The sequence below is a fragment of the Quercus lobata genome, chromosome 12 (genome assembly GCF_001633185.2).
Source record: "Quercus lobata isolate SW786 chromosome 12, ValleyOak3.0 Primary Assembly, whole genome shotgun sequence".
In the NCBI taxonomy this organism is placed as follows: domain Eukaryota; kingdom Viridiplantae; phylum Streptophyta; class Magnoliopsida; order Fagales; family Fagaceae; genus Quercus; species Quercus lobata.
The window spans coordinates 25,534,332-25,543,819 of record NC_044915.1 but is presented as its reverse complement, the minus strand read 5'-3'; the positions used below and the strand labels follow the sequence as shown (position 1 = coordinate 25,543,819).

Sequence of the window (9,488 nt, the reverse complement as noted above, 5' to 3'; positions counted from 1 at the left end):
GTTGGAAGTTAAGCCTGAGGTTCAGGTGGCTGATTATCTCCCCTCTCCAAACCTCTCTGCCATGTTTGGCCAGTCTTTTGCTGCTTTGCAGCTCGTTGGGCCTTGTCTTCATGCACAGGGCGAGATCTCCATGCTTCCACTACCTCCTTGCCTTTCTATTCTCTCTTTCTTTTCGGGTCAGCAAGTTCAGGTCTGAATGGCAAAGACGATTGAGGAGGAGGAAGAGGAGATTTGGGAGGAGGAGGGGGGAAGTTTGGGCTGAGAGGATTTCCCGGTGCATCTTTTCCGGGTTGAGACTTTATTAAGTCTAGCAAACTTCTTTAGGATTTCCTTTGGATACCCATTTCATCCAAAGTAACGACATCTACTTGTTGCTGGTAGTCAATGTTAGCCGTTGCACTCTCGGGAGATAGAGGTCGGTTGAACACCTTAAATTCGTCTGAGGAGCCTGACAAATCTACAATCCCTTCTGGGTTTTCTTTTTCTTTTTCTTCCTCCTCTTCCTTAAGAACGGGTTGGGATTAGGATGCTCCTACTGAAGGGATGTCCATAAAGAGTGGTTGAGTAAATGGTGTACCCTCAGGAATTGGAATACCCTCAGAAATGACGAACCCTTCGTAGGCCACACTAATACGGGGGAGACGAGGATCGTTGGCTTTTATCACACACTTGGGGGCTTGAAATGCAAAGGAAATGGGTGTGTACCTAAGGATTACGTGCACTGCTCGTAATTGACCGTTGGCTTTGTTTACGAACACCTCAGACCGTAGAATTCTATCTAGGCTCTCTCTATTGACTAAGTTGAGCCGAGGTTTGGTTGAACCTTTGTCTGCAAAATCATTAAAATGGAAGGAAATTTTGTCAGAAGTAGAGATAGTGTGAAACAAAAGGGAAATATAAGCCAAGGTGCATAAATTTACGACTATACCTCCACCTGATGTTCCCTCCTTAGTCGGATAGGGTAGGCCATCATGCCATTCCCTAGAAAAGATTAAAAAGTCCTCATTTAGTCCTTTGTTTGATGTAGGGAGACATTGGATTAACCTTACTTCAAGATACCTTGACTTAAGGTAATATCCCTGCCCCGTCAAATGGTGTAGGTTGTATACCCAGTTCACATCATGGTGTGTCAAATTCAAGTTCATTCTCTCATTTAGGGCTTCTATACTCCCTAATACCCTGAACATATTTGGGGCGCATTATGTGGGAGATAGTATAGAGAACCTAAGATAGTTCCTCATGATATTACCCATGGAAATGATCATCCCTCCCTTTATGAAGGCGATCATTGGGATGAACAACTCTCCTTCTTTCCTAACATCTAGCCATTCCCCTTGGGCAGCGTATATCATGCCCACTGTTGGTGGGATTCTATATTTAGCCCTAAACTTTTCTTTATCCTCCTTGGATTCAACTAAATGTTTGAACTTACCTATTTTCTAAGAAGTTTTGAAGAGAAATTAACAAGTTTGAAATGAAAACTAAGAGGGTTCGAGGAAACTTACAAGTTTGAAAAGAAGGTCCTCGGACAAATTTTAGTATTTGTAGACGCAGAGGGAAGTGAGAGAGAGTGACAGGTTCAGTGTTTGAGCTCTAGGATTGTGTGATTGTCGAAAGTAGGAAAGGGATTTGATTTGAAAAACTATTTATAGTGGCACAGAAGTTGCAAGCGGGAAAATTCTCACTCGTAAACCCAGGAAATCCTCCACCGTTGGATTTGCATCGTGCCGTTGAATGTGGGGGACAAGAGTTTCGCCAAAATTTAATGATGGCACGCTTTGGATGCTGAAGCGTCAGGAGCGTGCCTTGAGCAGGTAAAAAGACATTTGGGAGTTCGGGTAGACAGGGTATAACCATAAACGGGATGGGCTGAGAATATCAAAGTCCTTCTTTCCTCCTGAGGAGTCGAAAAGCAAGATTTTAAGGGGCTATTGTGGGGCCCAGTTAGCCAAAAGGTACTATTAAAACTGTACGAATTGGGCCTATGGCCCAATTCGAGGATATTTACTAGTTCGAGGATGGTCAAATAAGGTTATTATGAGAATGGTAAAAGAAGAAGAAATAAGGATTGTATACGGTAGTCCAAAATATGTCCGAGGAGAAAAATCATCTCGGAAATAGAGATCCGAGGTCAATAGGAATGCCCTATCATCATGAACATCCTTCAAGGTTGCATCACGGTTAGAAGTTAGACATTGGATAAGCGAGGAGTAGAGGGAAGCAACAAATATCTACAAAAGCTGCTACCTCCATATTAAATGCATCCCAGCTAACTCTCTGGTTGCATTAATGTGGAGGTGATACTTGAACAGTGGTGAAGCAGCCTTACAGTTGCTAGTTGAAGGTTCTGGGAAGTGTTGGATGGGACAAGAAGGAGTTCTTAGAACCTAACCTACACGTGTATGGTAGGGATGATACCAAAATTATAGTATATAACATGGAAATGTGGCCTAAAGAAAGGGGATTGGAAAAACCAAGAAATCTTTGTAATAATCCTTTGAACTCTTGTAACCTTGTTCATCAACTTGACATTATAACATAGCTCCTCGAACTGTGCCGAGGACAAATTTTCTTACCTTACTTGTGTTTGATACTCTTAAATCAACAACTGTTATTGTCTTTCTTACTGAATAGAACTAGTTCTTTCACCCACGCTTTACAAATTCATTGTTTGGGCTTGTTGGGCTAAAACCCAGTCCTATATTGGGTCCAATCCAAATTCAGTCCTTACAACAATTATAAAAGATACTTTATTTTGGATATAAAACAATGCATAGTTAAGTAAAATTGTAATCTAATTTTTAATTTTATATTTTGTTTTTAAGAGAGAGAGATAGATATTATTTGGTGTATGGCTTTGTAGGAATGAGTTTACAAAAATTTAAAATCTCAAATTGTTAGGGGAGATTAATCTATAATTAACGATTTAACACATTTGCAACATTTTTTTTGGAAACATTTTACGGTTTCAATTGGATTAGGGTTTTATTGGTCTTGTACATCAAGAAAGCACTATAAAATGTTCACAATATGATGTGACATTGACTCTCATTGATGAAATTCATCAATTTAACTAATGAATGTTTAAATCACTTTTTTGTGATTAGTAACATGGCAATTTGTAAGATAATAGTAAAATTTATGGTATCCTTAACATCACTAATAAAAAAAATGCACAATTTTTAAAAAATATATACAATTTTATTAAAATTTGGGCCTTTAACTATGGGATGTGGGACCTTTTTTTCTAAGGTGATTTTTTTTGGGGTGGGGCCTTAGTCTCCCCCATTCCCCATCTTCTTCTCTCATGCTCCAAGCCTCCGTAGATGAATCTCACATGGCTAAACACTGAGATTTGCCGTCGCTCGCTTTCTCCCTCATCATTCACATCTTCTCTCTTTCTCTCCCAAGCTACGACTATGAATGAACCCTCCTTCCTCTCATTCTTTTCTATTTGTGCATCACTGGTAGCCTAGGTTGCATCGACATGCCATTTTTGGTGATGTGTCGGTGTTCGACACGTGTCAGACACGGATACCAGCACGACTCGCCGAACTCCGATGTCTAAGCGGTATCGTTTTTTTTTTTTTTTTTTTTTTTTGCTTCTTCGACACAGCACCGACGAGGTGCCGACACGCCAGCAGTGGGAAAAAAGAAAAACAAAAATTCAAGATTTTGATAGATGGACAAATCCTTATTGTTGATTTTGTGATATACCCTTAAGTGAGAAGTGAGAAATCTCACATCAGAAACCCACACAGCCCAACCGTTGATTTCCTTCTGTCCCTCACCGTCGCTACATCGGGCCGATCGGCGAGCTCCCTCTGTCCCTCTGTTCCTTCCGATCTCTCTCTCCCTCGGCGTGGATAGGTTCGAGCTTCTCTTCTTTCTCTCTGTTTCGCAATTTTTTTCTTTCTTTTATCTGCTGACTGCTTTGGACCTTTGGTTTGGTGTACTGTGGCGTGTTTTATTTATAACACCCAAAGCTTTTTTTTTTTTTTAAATCCCACTCACTGTTATACTTTACTGTGTGTATATATATATATATATATATATTTTGTTTCTTTACTCAGCCTTGTATTATAAATTATAATGTTCATTATGAATTTAGTGATTTTTGTTTTTGTGTGTCTTGCTATAGTTTTATTTATTTATTAAAGTTAAATATTGTAGATGATTTTACTAAAGTTTGTTTTTGTGATTTTTGTTTTTGTATGTCCTGCTTGTTTTCCTTTTATGTTTTTAGTTTGATGTTGAATGTAGCCTATTTAAACTTTTGGTTTGTACTCTAAACATTTTATGAGTATTATTGTACTACTTTAGGTGTTAGTTTACTTATTTGTAGTTTTTACATAATTTAAATTCTAGACATAAACATATTTTATATCTAAAAATATTAAAAAAATATGTCTAAATATAAAATTTAATTAATTATTTAATTGCCGTGTCCACGTCTTGTCGTGTCCTTATTTTTCAAAAATTGCCGTATCCTCGTATCCGTGTCCGTGTCGTGTCCGTGTCCGTGCAACATAGCTGGTAGCGTGAAGTTTGTGATTTTGGGTTAGCATGTGTGTTGTAAATGGGTGTGCAACAGTGCAACCGCGCGCAGTTATATGCACTACCACTATGTGTTTGTTGCAGTGTTTGTGTGACAATGTGTGTAGTAACCGTAGCATGGAAAATATTGAAGGTCTTAGTATTTACCTATGTTGGAGTTAGCGTTGACTTTGATTGAGCTCTCTGCTTGTTGATGATCGATGTTGTTGTCCACTTCGACCTGCTCTTTCTTCGCTGTTGATGATGTTGGATCTCCCCCTGCCCTTCTCATATCTTTGTTGTTGTTTGATTCTATATATTATTTTGGTGTTTTTGTGGTTCGATGCCTCTAGCTATGGTGGCTGGGGTTGTCATTTGTGGGTGATGATGCATGGTGGTCATGGACTCATGGTGTTGCTTCGCATGGAGGGTGGTGAAGGCATTTTTGGGTTTCGGGAGCGGGTTAATTATTTGGATTTTTGATTTTGGGTTTCCATATTAGGGTCGAAAAGTTTGCCTTTTATAGCCCACCAAAAGATGCTGCCAGTGCCAGCCCAATTTAAGAAAACAAGAAAGAAAAGTAATACAATGACATTACATTTTTCTTAACATAGATATTTGTTACGAATGATTAAATTAAGCAATCACTTTCACCTATCATCACTACAATAGATCTTAAGTAGATCATATCTATATATATTATATAGTACCTTTGTCATGGAATAGAGTCACCTTAAGAAGTCTATGAACAAAATTATAAAAATATAATATTTTATTATACTAAAATCATAAAAATAAATTTTAAGTGTTAATTATGTCCATATACTTATCTGCAAAAAAGCGGCTCATCGAAGATAATGGTTGGTCTAGTTAGATGTTTTGCGTGCTTAAAATTGTGTTTTTAAAATACAAAATTTCGTTTCACAATAGTAATTCTTTGTAACTTTTTTACAAACGTTCTTTTTAAACTCAAAATACCGTTTTGCATTTTGCAACAATTTATACAAATGCACCCATTTATATATTTTCTGATGCTGGAACCAAATTAATATATGCTAAAATCAGCCAAGGATATTAATTAAAACATGAAATTTTTTATTATGAGATTGCCTTGAACATTATCATTGGTGGACGTTATTAAGAAGAGTAACATAACTGGAATACAATTTCAAGATGCTGCCCAGTGCTGTTCAAATCACAAGGGCATTAATGCAAAGCGTAAATATATAACAAATGAGTACATTTTATTAAGGTTAATTCTTTGACGGAGGGAGTCAAGAGAGTTGTATGAGTATTTAACAATAATTATGAGCGGAAGATATAGGTTGAAACTCTCTCTTAAAAATAAAAAACAATAATCACGATTACACACAAAATAATTATATTAATCAAGGCAAAAGGAGGACCTACCAAACCTATCTCTAGCACCCGGCCCAGGAAACTGACCCTAACAGAAAGGGAAAAATTGTTTATGGCCACTTACAATAAGTTGCCTAACAAGTAAGGAGTAATTCTTAAGTACTCTCGGAGTACAGAGAATGATGCTTTCTCTTCTCATATTCATAGTGAGACTCACTCATTAAATTCATAGTAGGGTTCACCATGAATGTGAGAGGAGGAAGTATCATTTCTCCATACTTCGGGAGTATCGAAGAATTTTTCACAAGTACATTAAGTTGTGGACCAAAATTTAAAGTTTCTGTTGACAAAACAAAAATTCTAATACCTGCACTCTTGGTGTACATATTCTAACCGTACTAAAAATAAAACAAAACAAAATAAAAATCCTAAAAATTAGAAAATTTAGAGTAGTTATAAGCTAAAACGCTTGGCATAAAGGGGGTTATAAGAAAATCTGGCCGACAGTGTGTAGGTTGCTGAAGACCAATCACATTTTGAAAGTCCCCTTCAGTAAAGATTACATTGATATTTAATCACTCCACATTGGGTCATTTCCTCCATCATTGAAGACATAAACAATCTGTCTTGCTCTTTTTTGCTTGCTGCTTTTCTGTTGTTTTCTAAAAAAAGCCAATGATGCTACCCATGGCCTTGCCTCTAAGTTCCCTTTTGTTGTAATAATGGGCCCTTCCTATTTCCAATCCCTCTTTGTATCAATATAATTATCTCATTAAGCAAAAAATAAAAATAAAAAAGAGAGAAAATCACCTTTCAATTATAGTTTAGAAATTGTACACAGCTTAATTATTTTCATCTTAATGGAATGTAAAATGCTTATAAATATCATAATTTTCAAGGAAAAACTATCGTTTCTAGTTTTTACACAATAAACAAAAAAAGTTAAATCAATTGATAAAAACAAGCTCCTCCAAACTTATACTATTATATTTTTACGTGATCATTATTCATCCAACAATAATAACAACAGTCTAACAGAAGAGTCAATTACATTGTTTTAGATACTTTTTAAAAAATAAAAAGTAAAAAATAGAACATATACCACAGGGGTTTAAAATTTTAATTTTATAATACACATGTGAATTCGTTTGGTAATAATTTATACTACATAATCTCTTTGTGTTTAACTTTAAAAGATTTCATAAAATATATTATAATAGGCGAAACTACACTGTTGGTCCTTCAAGTTTACCATGTGTGTACAATTGGTCCCTCAAATTTTCAAAATGAGTAATATAAGTCCTTCTATTAACTTCCGTTAATAGTATTGCTTATGTGACTAACGGAATAATAACTTGTCTTTTTTTTTAAATGACATGACATTTCTTTTTGTTAAAAAATTACAAAAATGAATTTACACGTTAAACATAAAAATCTGAACAATTCCAATTCAAGCAATTTCAATGGAAACAAATAGGAAATTGGTTTGGGAGGTGACTTACAAGGACACGGAAGAGGCGTTTGGAAGTAGAGGAGACGAAGTTGAAGGCATTGAAGTTGCAGAATTTGCAGAGACAAGTGGGATCGTAAAAGGCTCCTACAAAAAATATACAATTACCCTCCAAAAATAAATCATCAAATGAATAATCAAAATTAATTAATTGAACATAGAATCCCATCCAGAAATGTCCTCTAATTTCATAACTGGAGCATTGCTTTTACTTAGATATTTGTCGACTAGGTAAAAAAAAAGAAAAAGTTTCATCACATTGCCATGGTAAAGTAAATAAATTAAGAAAAGAAAAAGGGAAAAAAGGGAAACCTGGTTGAATTCAAGAACATCGGACTTGAAGCGAAGTCGATCCCTTTTATCACAACGAATATCGAGAGGAAAGTAGGAATGGTGGGGCCAATAGGAATGAGAATGTCTCTGTTGTTAAACTCATCCCCCACTACCAACCTTTGAGTCCCTTTGGCAAATTTCAACCTAAAATCACTCGTTAAATTGAACCCTTCACCAAAAACAGAGCAGGCCTTGTAGCATAAGTTGGTGTGGTTTATGGGTAACACTGTGCACATTAGTGTTGTTGGTTTCTCACCTTCCATTGCTTCTTTTACCCAATCGCATTTGCCGTGGTTACATATATTTTTTTTAACATGTAAATTCATTTTTGTAATTAAAAAAAGAAAAAGAAATGCCATATCATTTAAAAAAAATGATAGGTCATTATTCCGTTAGTCACGTAAGTAATACTACTAATGTAAGTTAATAAAATGACTTATATTGCTCATTCTGAAAACTTAAGGGACTAATTGCAATCTGAAGGATTGATTGCACACACAGGATAAACTTAAGAGACCAATAATATAGTTTCGCCATTATAATACTATGTGTCTGTTTGCTATCTACTTGATTTTGGTAGCTTATTTGCTCAATATAAGGTAAAAAAAAAAAATGTAATTTTTGGTAACTTTTATGTTTAAATGTGTGACAAAAGGTTAAAAGTTAGCTTAATTATCAATAAAATTAGTTTTACTATTTTTTTTTTAAAATAAGACAAAAAGAAAAGAAAAAAAAAATCCCAAATCAACACTAAATCAAATAAATACTATTTAATTAAATATTTAAATATATGAAAAAAAAATCATTTAAAGTTGTTGGTTTAACATTTTTTTTAGATAGTTATAATATGCTTCTAACCTTACAACTTGAACCTTTTTGGTTTAACATAGAGGCCAATAAGAAAGTCAATGTGACTTAATTTGTGCGGTCTAACATAACAATTCTAGGGCATTTACCCAAAAAAAGACATGTCTATATGGAAAATACTTATTTTCAGTAGCTTGTTTGCATAGTATTTATCAAAAATTGAGTATTTGGTAACTTTTATGTTAAATGTGTTATAAAAAAAAACTAAAAGTCATGGTAAAAATTATATTTCTTCCTTCCTAATTTATTTGTCGCCTATTCCATTTTGGGATCAATATACCAAAATGAAGTCCTCTTTTTTAAGTTAATAAATAAAATTATTATCTCACCATTTGCTTAATTTAAAAAGTCAATATCATTCTTTTTCTATAGTTTAAATTAATGAGGTTAATTTTGTAAATTAATACATTTTTATTGACAGCCAATTATTTAAATGATGCTCCCTGAAAAAAGTTGGATTCTCTAAGAGAAATGCTATGTCTAAAATATTTTCACAACAAATTCTAAGTGGCAAGTTGTTATTGGTGAATGAAAAAGTAACTTAAGTAGTGAGTTCAAATTAAAACTAGTAACAACTTACTATTTATGATTTATTGTGAAAATGTAGTTGTCGCATCATTTCTCATTTTTTAAACAGGACCAACATTTTGGGACAAATGCCGTAATATTATTATTTTTTAAGTTAAGAGGCAGTAACACTAATAATTAAAAGCTAAAACAAGAGGCAAAACTTTTTGAGCAATGGTATATGCACAAACTATTTTGTAAAATTTTTACAAACTATTGATATAATAAATTCTTATTGGTTTTTATCTGAACCCATCATTAATATCATATATTTAATTACTAATAACCAGCCACCATATCAGTAAAAGTGTGTGGT

At 34.5% G+C, this 9,488-nt stretch overlaps 1 long non-coding RNA gene across 1 annotated transcript; it reads right to left on the bottom strand.

The window, feature by feature from the left end:
- Window positions 1-5,872: 5,872 nt before the first annotated feature.
- On the bottom strand, window positions 5,873-7,916 carry LOC115970059. Its single transcript, XR_004087112.1, has 3 exons — window positions 7,718-7,916; window positions 7,398-7,492; window positions 5,873-6,628 (listed from the first exon to the last, which is right to left on the bottom strand). It is a non-coding gene; the product is annotated as an uncharacterized LOC115970059 (long non-coding RNA).
- Between the last annotated feature and the right edge of the window lie 1,572 nt (window positions 7,917-9,488).